We start from the raw sequence: 15,346 nt of genomic DNA, 5'->3' as shown, positions 1-15,346 counted from the left end.
TAAAATTTAATTTAGTACCCATGCCCCCAAAAAATGACTTCCAAAAATTTGAGGTGAATTTGGAATCTCTATTTGACACTATCATTTTAGGTATCCCGTGAAACCGTAAAATTTCCTTCATAAAAATATTGGCGGTCCATGAGGTACCATAAGTAGATTGCACTGGTATGAAATGGGCTTCCTTGATTAATGTATATACCACCACCATAATGGAGTCATGTTTCCTTTTAGTCATCAATAATACAATGATAAAAAAATCTAGGGAGATTATTTCCCACTTCCATTCTAGAGTAGGTAGTGGGTTCAATACCCCAGCAGTGTGTTCATGTTTTACTTTTACCTATTGATAGTCTAAATATTTTGACAAGTATTATCCCACTTCTTTCTTCATAGCGGGCTAAAATAATTTTTTCCTTAATGCCATGAATATCTTTTGGTACCTGGGATGTCATATGTGTGGTCTCTTACTATACTAATCAAGTATCATATGTTTCAAAGAAGATATATTGGGGACATACAATATATTCCTATATAACAATAATTTTTCAGAGCTTTATGTATAACCAGGAATGTGAATTTGTTGTAATTTATGTTGTATTTCTAGATATTTTGGGTCATAGAGTTTTGAATCTTCTCTATGAAATCTGTCTTACTGTTGCTAACTGCCACTTCGATGATATCGTATGCATGTATACTCAATCTGCTATCTTGTTTTCTTTTCCCTTTATACGTTTTATGTCGAATTCAAATTCACTAAGGAATGCCATCCATATAGCTTGTCTCACATTGAAATCTTGTTGACTAAACCTAATTGTAAGATGATATAGTTAGTTACTAAAGTGAATATTTTACCTAACAAATAATCTCCACATTTTCAAGGCATGTATGACAGAAACTAACTCTAAATCATATACATCATAGTTCCTTTCATGGATTTTTAACTTTCTGGACTCATAGGCTATAACAATACTATATTGTAGTACAACTCTACCTAATCTCTCCATACACGAATCAATGCAAACTATGAGAAAGCACTAGACACAACTCAGACACTGATAATGGAGGTGCCAAAAAAGGCACCAAACACCACTTTGGCACCAATAGTATAGGAACTAACGAAATATATTCCATCATTTAAAGATTCAATATATCACCACCCACATGAAAAAACAAGGAAACAACCAACAAGGTGGCAACAAACTAGCAACAAGGACAACAACCAACCCCTGGGAAATAGATAGGGAAGTGCGATGATCCAACTACAACACATCAACAAAGAGGAACTGCCATAACCAGCTTCCATCTCAAGCGAGTGAGGCACCTACTAGATCGAGTGTTCACATTTCATTGGGATGGCTAGATGCACGTGCATGGTAGCAGTGGACTACTCTTTTGGGTAGATCTTATTATTTGTGTTCTTCTCAAGTTTAGGGAATGAAACATGTTTAAGGGGGGTGCAATGTAGTATACCTGGGGGGGATAAACTGGAGTACACAAGGAGGTACCCAAAGTAATAGTGAGATATAAGGATAATAAATAAATGGGTCATAGTTAAAAAATAAAGTGGTTAACTAACATAATGTAAGGGATCACTAGCAGTTAGGAAATAATGTGATAAGCCCATTGTGTTGGATATATGATATTGATAGACCAATGGTTATTACCCATGGTATCATATGTTTGAAGCCTATATAGAGGGTAGAGACTCTCCATTGAGGGATGTCAAGGATTATTGTTAGATCTATTACATAGACCGCTTCTTTGAAAGTTTGGGTTAAATTTTTCCAAAGAAATAAAAGAGTGGGTGTGAAAAAGTGCTTGTTCGATGTGAAAAATGTGAAACAAGGATCATTGAGGAAATTGCATAATTATATATATCATGGGTTTCAAGAAAAATAGAAGAATTTAACGATCCACTGTTGCATTTCTACATTTGTCTCTCCAGGAAAAGGAGCATTGGAAAAGACAAACACTAACACGTTCCTTGGCTCCAATATAATATTGATAAGGAATTTCTTAAATACGTTCTCTAAGAACTCTAACTCCTACAAGATCACTCTCATATCCTCTACACACACTCTTGGATATTTTCTTATCCATAACTTCTCTCGTGGATACCAACTTACTTCTTAGCTTAATTACTATCTTCTATGGGTTATTTTTGAAATAAAATCATGGCCTCCCATCTTTCTTTCATAACAATTCTCTCTTTTCGTCCCTTCTTGCTACTATAAAAGCTATTATACATCTTCCTAAGAATGTTGTACCACCTCCATTGAACATTAGATGATTTCTCTCATTTTCTCCAATAATAAGCTTGTGCTATCATAAATAATTAGATTGATTCCCTCACCCACCTCTTATATGAATATAAATACTCCATATTTTAATAACTAATTAAAACTATCCTTTTAACAATCACATCCATATATTTATTAACTAATATTTAAAGAATTAAATAATGACATGCATATATTTATTAACTAATATTTAAAGAATTAAATAAAAATTATATAATAATGCCCTTTAATTTAATGAAATTGTATGGGATTATAATCATGTGATTTTCACAACCCTTTGCTATTATTTTCAATATACAATATTTTCATATCAAAACATGAGTTGCTTTTACTATTTTCGAGACACACTATCCACATATTATATATTTAATTAGGCCAATAGGCCTTTCCTATGCATAAAAAATTGTCAACACTTTTAACCTCCTCCGTTGGATCAAGTGAGACACATTCAATCGTTGATTTGACATGTGACTGCTTTTCCCAAATATACACATGGCAGAATATTTTTTACTACTTTTGCCCATTCTTTTATGTCATTCTTGAAGATATTTTTATTGCTTTTTCCCATTCTTTTATGTCACTCTTGGCCTCAGAGTTAATAGTTTCTTTTGTGTGCCAGTTGTTGTTGTTCATCTTCTTCCTTGGGTTTTTGCAAGCACTGTTCTTCTTCCCTGGCTTTTGGCAAGCATTAATTAGTATTAAGCATTTCTAATTTTCCTCAAGAGGCTAGGCTTGCAGAGGAGACAATCGATGCAATGTTGTGGCGTTAGCGAGCGATCGATGAAATATGTTGCCTTCCCAACTTCATTTTCCATCCTTCGGAAACAATTGTGTAAAGCATGGTTTGAGTTTGACAGAGTTCTATCAGATGACAATGCTTGTCAAGCCTGGTGATAGATACTCGGAATTCTTACCAATAAATTATATATTATATTTTCTCTTGTTGTTTCTTGCCGTCTGTAATTTTATTTGATGGAGTAGACACCAAGATTTCCAGCATAGTTTACTGATGTTGTCTGCAATCTGGTTTAGGCAAATTTGATGAAGGGAAACAGATGGTTGCCTGGATTCGAAGCTGTACCACGGAGCAGCAGTATCTCCATCCGTGTTTGTTGTAAAAACAACATACAGTAACCTTTTATCAAAACATAAATAACCTTCATTTAAATCTAGTAGTTATTAAAGCTCATATCCATTTCACTCCATCTGAGATAATAAAAATGTGATAAAATATCCAAAGATCTAAAGCATATAAAAATCCCTCTTTTCTGGGTCAGAGTGGAATAAGGAAACGACACCATAGCTGCTACTGGGCATATTCGGAAGTGTTGAAAACTCAGTCAGCCCTCTAGGGATCTCACTCTAAATCTTATATTGGGCAGATGAAACCATAGTTACCAAGTTCGAATTCGAATTCGAATTCGAATTCGATTCGATACGATAAAAATTCGAATGAAAAAAATTCAATTCGCAAAAAATTCAATAATAGACATCATAAAATTGTTTTTTTTATTAAATTTTTTTCAATTTATTTTGAATTATGAATATTTTTTATTAATTTTAAATAATATAATTATCTAAAAAATTTACTATTTATCTTTTCTCTCCAAAACATTCTAATATCAATTTTACTTTCTATTTTGTTCTGTCTTTTTAACTTTTTATTTTTCTTCTTTATATATGCCATCTAAACTCTATTTATTTCTATTCATAAAATCTTATAACAAAGAAAGAATAAGCTACTTTCACTTATTTTCTGTTTCTTTTCTAAATCGAAGATTGAAAAAACAGATTTTTCCTAATTTCACTGATATTTTCAATTTTTATTTTCTCTATTCGAACAAGGGAAATTAGAAATGTTCTCTAATCGATGGAAATACTACCAATCTCACCCTCCTTAATAATACCAAGTCCACGTCAGTTCTATGAACCAATAGCCAATAATCTCAACGTATATAGATGTTTGCATGCATTTGCTTATGAATGAAGGCGATTTGTAATAGTCTCGTAAAAAGAGCAAATGGCGGGCTTATCAGTCTCCTTTCAGCGAAGTAAAGACTAGTTTCCTGCCCTACTCGAGGTCTTGCGCTTCAGAGGGCTAGGTGTAGTAGTTTAGCTCTTTGATTATAATCAGATTTCATATTCAGATTACCAATTACAATGGCAAAGTTTCAACCTCACACTCGTAACCTCGTATGAGCCCCTCCGGTCGTAGAGATGCCATATCAATGGATACCACGCTCAGGGGAATTCGCTTATGCTCAGCTATGAAAGTAAGTTTTCCATCAGTTCTATTATTTGGGAGAAGAAACCAATCACCGAACCGAATTTAACCGTATTAATTAACGAACCGAATCGAACTGCCGAATATTCGAATTTTTCAACCCGATTCGGCCGAATTTGGTAACTATGGATGAAACACATGCCTCGTTAGGAATCCGCCCATGCCGTTTTTAAAGGTATATTTATTTCTGTCCGTTTCAAACTGTCCAAACTGTAAAAGGAAATGAAGGAAATCTTTGGGCGTCTGCGGAACTCATCTGAAAATATTATGATTATTTTCCCCTGTAATCTCTTTATTTAACTCTGCCGACCTCTGCAATACTATGCATCTTCATATTAGATTGTCTGAGCGATTCTATGTTGCTAGACTATTGCGTTCCAATCGACTTTTGTGACGCAGTCAGCATTCGATAGGAATTCATTGCCGACCTCCACATTACATTTATCGGCATGTGACGCAGTTTTGAGTGTTTATAAATTCCACCATCTTCACCCCAGCATTCATCCAACTCGACTAGGAGATATTGTCCATTTAAATTACAGATTCCATTGCGAATCGCTGAGCCAGAACTGAGCATTTGAGAGAGTCGAAGATCGAAAGAATGGAAGCTAAGCGTGGCAGTTTTAGTGTTGGGCAAGTCCAATTGAGGAACTTCTGCCCGGCAGACTTGGAAGACTTTTACGAATGGGCTAGTGACGAAGAAGTGACCAAGTTTATGACATGGGAAGCTTTTAAATCCAAGGAGAATCTCAGGGAGTTTCTGCTGAAGGTGGTGATTCCTCACCCATGGTTTAAGGCTATATGTTTCAGAGGGAAGCCTATTGGTCACGTCATGCTCAAGCAAGGAACCGGTATTCACAACTGCCGAGCCGAGATGGGGTACGCCATCGCTAGAAGATACTGGGGGATGGGCTTCACCACCGAAGCGGTGACAACAGCACTTAAAATGGGATTCAAAGAATTGCAGGGAGTGAAGAGAATTGAAGCTCTTGTGCTCCCTGAAAACGTGGCGTCGGCCAGAGTTCTGGAGAAGGCCGGATTTGTTAAGGAAACTTTCCTGCGTAACTACGTACACCTGAAAGGAGCCGTTAGACACTGTCTACTATTTAGCTATGTTGTTTAGACATCAGTAACAATATCAATGTGATTTCCATTCCCTAAGTCCAAGCATATTTTGGAATCTGTAGCGGGCTTGTATGATACTAGAGATATATAATAAACATTCATCAAATATATTACAATGGTTTTAGTACCGGCAATGATGTGTATCTCCGTGGATTCCTGTTTCTATTAATATTAATATACACTTTAATTGACCGCAAATAAATGGTTGTTTTGAATAAAAAATGATCGTTTTAAAAACCACCATCTTTTAAATAATATGTTAAAGAAAAGGACCTGAAATAAACCGTAAAGAAATGGTAATGATAACTGGTAAGAAAGTATGATTGGTTTACAATTTTTTACATTTACAAATCCAAAATAATTGTTTTATTAATAACTATATAGATAATAATTGTAATAATTATTTTATTCTGCTTTTGAAAATGGTTGGCGTTAGAAATAGTAAGTCCAATATTGGAAGTCTAGCCTGAGTTTGCATAAAGCATTAGCTAGAAAAAATTCAAGCCAAGTTAGTTTGATGATTCCACATTTAATCAGTGTTGTGGGTGAAAACCAAGAGCACAACTTTGTGGATGTGTATGTGATAATGATTAATGAATATAAATTTTGTTTGTGTAGTACTTGTTGGAAAGGCAGAGGAGGATAGGTACAAATTTCACACACACAATAACACAAGTTGCGGCTTTTCTATTGATCACACAAAATTATAATGAACCCGTTGTACTGTATTTAACCTTTACAACTAGTGACTCTCTCAAAATAACTTTGACATGCAACCACACTCTAGATTCTGCTTTAACTAAAATAAGACTTAACTCAACTTGACTCAACTTGATTTAGTTAATTGACTCTCTAATCTTTGATAACTCTCCATGCATGAGTAATTACAAATTTTTAACACTTCCCTTAATTACAACAGCTAAACTAAGACATAACTCATGACAACTCAAACATGTTTGTTGGTCTATGTCTTAGCTAGGATTACAACACCCAAGTTTCCTCTGTGAAACTCAAATAGATCTTTCGATCATGACTTAGTAAACATATGAGCCAATTGATCAGTCGATTTACAAGGTAGCAAGTCAACTTCTCCATTGCTTAGAAGTTATCTAACAAAATTTTATCTAGTATCAATATACTTGTTCTTCTGATAAAACACACTATTATTGGATAGTGCAATGCTTGAGGTGTTTTCACAATATATTGTTGTTGATCCTTGTTGTTTCTGCTTGAGTCCATCCAATATTGTTCTTAACCACACTGCTTGACATGTTGTTGATGTTGCTACTACATATCCTACTCCTGCTAACGAAAGTGTCACAATAGGATGCTTCTTATATTCCCATGAAATCACACTTGAACTAAGATGGAAGACACAACCAAAAGAGTTCCTCATATCATCCATATTGTGTGCAAATCACTATCTATATATGCAATTAAATCCTTCTTCTCTGTCCTTGCATACATTATGCTACAAATTGTAGTTCCTACTATGTATATTAGAATTATTTTTCCCGCTCTCCAATTTGAGTCTTTTGGAGTCTCCATAAACTTGGAAATCAAACTAAATCCTTGCATAATATCCGGTCTTGTAGCTGTGAAACACGTGAGGTTGCCAACCAATATTTTGATTAGAGTTGGATTGAAATTTGATCCTTCATCATCCTTAACTTTATACATGGTGTAGGGGTAGGTTTACAATTTTCCATCCTCAATGTTTTCAACAAATATTTAGCATATCTATTTTGAGAAATAAAAATTCCCTTCTCGAATTTCTCAACTTCTATGCCAAGAAAATATTTCATAAGACCAAGATCTGTGATTTCATTTTTTTCTTCATGGTTGCTTTAAATTAATCTAACTCGAGATCACCGGTATAAATCATGTCATCCACATACAAATAAACAATAAAAATCTATCCATGCTCATTACATACAAGCAAACAATCAAAATATGTCCATGCTCATTTACCTTTCTGTACAAGGTAGTCTTAATATTTCCTCTAAAAAATCCATTCTTGATCATGTAATTATCAATTATGCTAAATGAATCCCTTGGTGCTTACTTAGCTTACTTATAAATTCTACTATCCCCCATATGCTTTCCATCTGTCCCATCACGTAAATGATTTAAAATATGATCGTACCTTTGTTAACTATTGTGTCGTATGGCAACACCACGTCCTCCGAGAATTGTTTCATTTCTATTGGAATAGGTGGGTAGAGTCTCAACCCCTTGGAGAGATAGGCATGCGCATAATGTATTTGTTTCAACTCCTGTTTACTGAAACAAATTGTTGGATCATTATTACCTTCTTATTACTTTCTTCCTTCTAAAATGCTATAAATCTCCTCCATGATTTGATATTCGATGTGGGGATGTTGAAGGAGAAGCCAAACAAACCATGAGAGTGCTATAGGCATTCTGTCATGGTCAACAAAACTAAAATTTAAACAAACATCTCGCAATGAAATTTCAGAATACAAGAACCCATGCTCGTCTCGAGATCTCATGAACACAAATAATAAGTCCTCAGGCACCTTATGAATAGTTCTAGAGGTGCTGCTAAATTGTTTCCTCCACGAGGAAATGATGTCCATAACAAACTCATCGATGATCTTTAAGGCATATTTGAGTTTGACATCGATGCCTACCCCTAATCGTCTCATGAATCTCTATGCAAACTTAGGCATCATGAATCTAAGCGTAGCTACCTCCCCCGCAACCTCTATTTCCTTGGTAAAGGGAACATCCAGAAGACTTGGACTCAAGCAATAGGGCTCCACGCCAAATGCCCTGTTATAGATATTATCAAAAGTAAACACATGAATATGTCTTGAAGATTAATTATTATGTAGCTGGGACAGGTTTCGACCAATATCAGAATCAATTTCCCATGGATAGACTCTTGTGAGTATACCAAGTCAGCACCCTGATATAGTTATCTTACGATACATGTCGTTGATTTTGGAGCTTTAATTCCAACACTGAGTGTTAGGCCCCTATACTACTAGTGTAACCCCTTATTGTTATTAGTACAAACCCCTTATTATATTGTTGTACCCATGTAGTCCCCATATTGTTATTATTGTGCCACATAGAAGCCCACTATTGTTATTATTGTGCCCTTACATTATTATTTTTATGTCAGCTCTGATTATATTATGACCCCTTAGACTCCTATATATAGAAAGGAGGCCTTGTCATTTGTATCATCCAGGAATTGTTCATTTGTGTAATGTAAAGGAGGTTGCCCCCTCGAAGTAGGCTCATAATGCTCCTCTCTTTGATATATAGAGTCATGATATCCTACTTTAGTTTTGGTATCACTCAATTTATCTTCTTGGGCTTCATCATTAACCAGTGAGATGTGACATTTCTGAACATCATTTAGAACTAAAATTCCTCTTCATTGCATTCCCCAGGATCTTGACCTTCACTATATGATTCCAGCTGTGACAGGTTTTCTAGAGACAAAGCCTTTAGCAGGAGTTCGAATTGGTGAGCACCATTCAAATTGTCTGCATCAAATTGAAGTTTATTTTTTAATTTTGGAGCCACAATCCATTGGTTCACTTTCATAAGCTTCATTCTCATAAATCTGTTGGTTTTCATCTTCCTCCTTTTGAGGACCATTGAACTCATCAAGTCCAAAACACACTTTGCTCTTGTTTGAAAAATAAGACTTGATTTCATGAGCTTCATCCTTCACAGCCTCTCGAGCTTCCTCATTGTAGTTCTTAGGAGATACACTTTCTTGAGCATTCTGAGTTTTCCTCTTGGAAAACTATTCAATTTGCTCTTCGCTTTCAACTACAGAGACCTGATACCCTTTAGTGGTTTTTGAATCATTCAATTCATCCTCTAAACCTTCATCATTAACAAGTGATATGGGATTTTCTTGAAGATACTCTTTACTGCATTTTTCATTGGCTTGATCTTCACAAAATCATACATACCTTGATGAGGGAACACATTGTTATAGTCTACAAAATCGATTGAAATGTTTCTTCTGTTTCAAGAATAGAATCAATTATACCTCAACAAGGGAACATATCATTATCATCTAGAAGCCTGGCTCGTTTAATTTGTTCTAGAATTATTACAACAGATCATTAGTGGCTAGGTTGTGTTTCATGGAGTAAAAAAACTTATAAATGTGGAGAAAACACATCATTACTATAAATACAAAGGAAACCCATTTTTTTTCCTGAAGAATAATACGTGAACAAGGGAACAAATCAGTACTGTCTTAAGAATTGTTTTTATTTTGAACAGTCTCCTCAGCTGTGACTGCTTTTTCAAGAACAAATTCATCCATAACTGAACAAGGAACACATCATTACTGTCGGTAAGGTTGAGCTTGTTTAATGGAGTACTGAAATCATTATAGCAAAGGGAACACATCATTAATATTAATACTAGGGGAACTAGAATAGAGTCAAGGCATTCCTAAACTAGCGAACACATAATACTGCCTTCAAAACTGCTTGAAGAATTAACAATTTCCTGAGCCCTATCTGGTTCTGTTTCTTTATAATTACATGAACAACTAAATTTCTGCTTTGAAGTATCGCTCTCTATTTGTGTGTAGACACGAATCCAATCAACCTTGTAATGAGATGACTCACCTGCATGCTGGGAACCACTAGGCATTGGCTCATACATACTACAGACACTATCCACTTTGGAACCATACAATTCATCAAGGCCATAAAACTGTTTGTCATTGTCTAGACTCTGAATAATGAAATTTGTCTTCATGAACTTCATCCTCAATAGCTTAGTTATGAGGTTGCATACCAACATCTCAAACTCGAATATTCTCATAAGCTTCTTGAGGTTCATCGTATGATGAATGAATCAGTTGATGATCTCCAAATTTCAAAGAAGTTGCATTATACAACATGGGAAAACCATCATTTTGGCTACTGTTATAATTCTTATGTGATTTTCGTTCTTCATCATCGTGAGTTTCACTTTTGTAAACTTGTTCAATTTGCTCTTCTTTTTCAACTACATGATCTTGATATCTTTCAATTGCATCTGAATTCTTAAACCCATACTCGTGAGTTTCATTATTAACAAGTGAGATGGGATTTTCCTGAATAGAAGTAGCTGAAATGTACTGTATGGTGCATTATTCACCATCTCGAACTTCATTGGATGATGCCTATAACTGACGAATTTTACAAAGCCCTAAATTCTATTGCCAATAATTTTTTTCATAAACTATTTTATAAAATCCCTTAATGATTTTTTATATATAAAGCCGATCTATTTATAGAATATCTTTATATATAAAAAAGGCAAAAACCTTTATAAACTTGAAATTTTCAATATATCAAAAAATGACTTTAAAAACCTCTGAATACCTTTTATGTTAAAATCCTTCAATCTTTATGGCAAAACTTTCATATTTTATAAACATTTATCACGGGGAATAACCCATAAACTTTTAATAAATCAGTCCTTCAAAAAACCCTAACACTTTAATATGGGTAAAAAGAATCCACCGAACTTTTTAAAAAGCCATCCCATAACAGATTTTTATGAGTCAGCTGTCACCACGTGACAGTTTAAATAAATTTTCTTGACTTGGTTGGTTGAGACCTGCGTACGAATTCTCTATATGGCCACGATAACCTGTGTATGCGGTAAGTTCTTCATCTTTAACGTGGTTCTATTCTAAGCACAATAGCATTATAACACTCTGAATACCACTGTAAGGAGTGTTATAGGTCAAACAAGAGGAGTGTTATATGAAAAATTATTTCTCTCTTCTATTTCACTATTGTTGATTTGTTTTTTGGGCTCTTTGTAACCGCTTTGATATCAATTTGTTGTAAAGGCAGAGGAATTCACTTTAATTTGTTGGAAAGGTAGAGGACTCAAAACAAAAATTCACACACAAAATATATGAGGTGCTGCCTTTTTATTGGTCATACAAAACATGATTCTTACTGTGAACCCAGTTAAGTGAAGGGTATTTAAACCTTTCTAAGTAGTGATTTGCCTAAAATATCTTGACATGCACACACACTTAACTCAGTTAACTCATGCTCTAAATATGGATTGCAGTTAACTCTTTATCTATCACTCAGCTTGACTCACCACTCAACACTCGACATTCATTTAAATGACTCATTAATTTTAGTCAACTCCTAATTACCATTTCTAACATATTATTGTGTTAATGATTAAGAATATGCCCAATATTTTATAGTATGTGAATCCCTAAAAATATGCCCAACATTGCCATAAAAATATATATAATTTTGGTCGAAGACCTACTCTGCCTCTCTATAAAACATAATATCCCACTCTAATTAGGATGGGCTGAAAGATGTAGGATAAATTTCAAAAATTCATGTGCTCCCGATTACAAATTTAAAATGGATGATGCAGGGATGATATGGGCACCTACGATATGAAATGGGATGCAGGATGTTTGGCAATTGCAAATGGACACGACGCTACAGGAGGCTGAACACCGCAACAACAGGGATAGCTAGTTCCAGAGATGGGAGGTGGAGAAATATGAAACGTTGATAAACAGGTACGATATATTATGGTATTCGAACATACAACCTCTGCATTGATATGTAGGGTGAATGGGCGCTATCAGGGCGCTTTAAATGGCCGATGGAAATTCTGTTATTTGTTGTCATTTTTAAAACAATCATTTCTTATTCAAAAATACATTTTATTTGTTGTCAATTAAAGTGTATATTATTATTTTATATTTATTAGGCCGATAGGCCTTCCTTTGAATGAGTTTAGTCATCTACCTATTGATTCTCTGATTGACATCTGGCGTCCCACTGGCATCTGGTTTAATTGACATCTAGCATATGTTCTCGGACTATTCCTACCTCACCAAAACTGCTTTCCGATTTCTGCTCCTCCCGCTTTTCGCTTTCTGCTCTTCCACGACTTCCTGCAATAATGTTTTCGGGCTCTTCCACAACCTGCTGCAATAATGCTTCTGGTTTCTGCTGTGCACGACCTGCGTTGCTGCCTAACGATGAATTTAGCTCTCGGTTATTCAGTGGTCATCCTGCTATATCCTGCCATACTTGACCTTTTAAAAACCCATCCCAACACCTGTTGTCTCCTCAAATCTGTTCTTTATATTCATCTGCTTAGCTGCTTCTTCTAAGTGAATCAAATTTATTTATGAGTGTTGTGAAGAAGAGAAGATGGTTAAGGAAGTAGGTCAGTCTAATGTTCAAGGATGGGCTGCTAGAGACGAGTCAGGAATTCTCTCACCCTTCAATTTCACTCGCAGGTTTCTCCTCTCTTTACTCTCATAACTGCTTTTATTGATACCCTTTTGCAGAAAACTTACATTTAAATTGTTTGCTTCTATTGATACCCATTTGCAAAAAACTTACATTTAAATTGCCTTGAAACAGAAACTGGGCCGCATGATGTTACTTTCAAGATCGTATACTGCGAAATCTGTCACACTGATCTACATCAAATTGGTAATGAATGGAAAGCTTCCCAATATGCAATGGTTCCTGGGTAATGTCTTCATGATCTTCAACGCTGCTTCACATCAAATAGCAAGACAGAAAGAGTATATGCCTAGAAGTTCATGCTCAATTTTAATTTACTCGCAATTCTATTTTTGTAGCCATGAAATAGTAGGTATAGTAGTTGAAGTTGGTTCAGAAGTGAAGAATTTTTCTGCTAGAGATCGTGTGGGCGTGGACTGTATGGTTGGAAGTTGCCATCATTGCGATTCTTGTAGAAAAGGCCAAGAACAATATTGTGAGAAGGTCATTTGGACGTATGGTAGCACCGATGTTGATGGTTCTGTCACTTTTGGAGGTTACTCATACTTGGTGGTTTGTAACCAGAGGTAATTAATCATTATCCCAACTCATGCAACCATTTTTGTTTTAGGGCACATGGGCTAAACTCGCCATAAAAGGCTTCCTTTTCTGTCCATATAATCCTGTTCATGTTTGGAATGGGATCAACGAGTTTCTAGAATCTCTCAATTGACTCAAAACCTCGGAAAATTTAACTGCGCCAAGTTCCGGCAGGCCTTGCCGAGATGGGTGGTTTGTCTCTTTTATATAAAACCGGAGACAAATGGCATTAATATTTTTTCTTTATATTGGTTAAATAGGGTTTTAATAATTTGGGTGGTTTGTGGTTTGTAAGTAGCTTTGTGGTGAAGGTACTAGAGAATCTTCCCTTGGATGCCGCTACACCATTGCTATGTGTGGGAATAACGGTGTACAGCCCCATGAAATATTTCCAGATGACGGAGCCTGGGCATGGTGGGGCTTGGCAGTTTGGGACACATGGCTGTCAAATTTGAAAAAGCTTTTGGGTTGCAAGTGACGATGATAAGTACATCGCCTAGCAAGGAAAAGGAAGTGAGAGAAATTTTAGGAGTAGATCACTTTGTCATCAGCAAAGATGAGAAATAGATGCAGGCTGCAGTCAAGTCCGTAGAATATATTATTGACACAGTCTCTGCTAATCATGCTGTGAAGCCCCTCCTTAATTTGCTAAAGGTGAATGGTAAGTTGGTCATAGATGGTTTGCGAGAAAAGCCTGTGCAATTTCGTGCTCTGACTATTGTTATGGGTAAGTCCTCCGTGCCCTTTTGTCTTGTAGATAAAAGATATGAACAAAATTGTATTTCAATCAAACTGAGAGTGTCAAAGGCATCCACAGCTAAGACAGATATGCTATCAATAAATTTTGGATTTCTCTACTATTTTCTTGAACAAGAATTTGGGTGTTAATCACATGGAAGTTGGGATTTAATTTTAATTTTGGTGTGTGCAGCCCGTCAATTTGTTGGGGGGAGTTTGATTGGAGGGGTGAAGGAAACTCAGGAAATGTGTTATAGTTGGTGAGAAGCTTTTAGCTCTCATAAAAGAGTAGGTTTATGGCCGAATGAGGATGTGAGAAACTAGGAACTGTAACTCGTAGAATGTAATAGATGCCCGAGAGCTTGAACAATTTGGTTAATAAAGTTTGCATAATTATGTTATAGTTTAATTTTGTGTAATTAATTTTTTTATGAGAATGAGAGCCTAGAAGAAGACATAGCTGACGAGCTCAGTACTGGATTGGGCTCTCAACTGCCTGGCAATTTCCACAAGTCTCTTGCAAAGGAGAGGACTAAGGTTTCTGGTGCCAAAGCCAAAGATGGAACGAGGACAATTGAGTCTACTGCTATAAGGTTTCTGGTTCCAAAGCTAAAGATGGAATGAGGACAATTGAGTCTACTGCTATTTCAGGTAAGAAGATTCCAAGGATCCATGAATGCTCAATCTGTAAAAGGGGTTTTGCTTCAGGTCAGGCTTTGGGTGGTCAAAGGAGATGCCATTGGGGTAGTGGAGCTTCAGATACTATAATTACTAGTTGTGGCAACAAGGAGACCCCTAAGCTGCAACAGCTGCCTGCAAGAGTGAAACTATTGGACCTAAGCATGCCTACCCCTTTTGATGAATGATGGTGATGCTGGAGGGCTAAATACTCTAGATGGTAATGCAGTGGATTGTCATGGAACTTCCCATGCCCAAACCCACAACCCTCCTTCCTTGCTGTCTTCGTTGATGAGCAACCACCCAAGACAAGGACTGTTATTGTACAATAGTGATGT

At 35.8% G+C, this 15,346-nt stretch overlaps 1 pseudogene; it reads left to right on the top strand.

The window, feature by feature from the left end:
- The first annotated feature begins 12,911 nt into the window (after positions 1–12,911).
- Positions 12,912–14,954, top strand: LOC149250613 (putative mannitol dehydrogenase; annotated as a pseudogene).
- The last annotated feature ends 392 nt before the right edge of the window (positions 14,955–15,346 follow it).

Source organism: Pinus tabuliformis, chromosome 7 (genome assembly GCF_031772625.1).
Source record: "Pinus tabuliformis cultivar Carrire ecotype Pingquan chromosome 7, CPIR1, whole genome shotgun sequence".
NCBI lineage: Eukaryota > Viridiplantae > Streptophyta > Pinopsida > Pinales > Pinaceae > Pinus > Pinus tabuliformis.
Note: the sequence above shows the minus strand (reverse complement) of the source record. Positions and strands in the feature narration are given on the sequence as shown.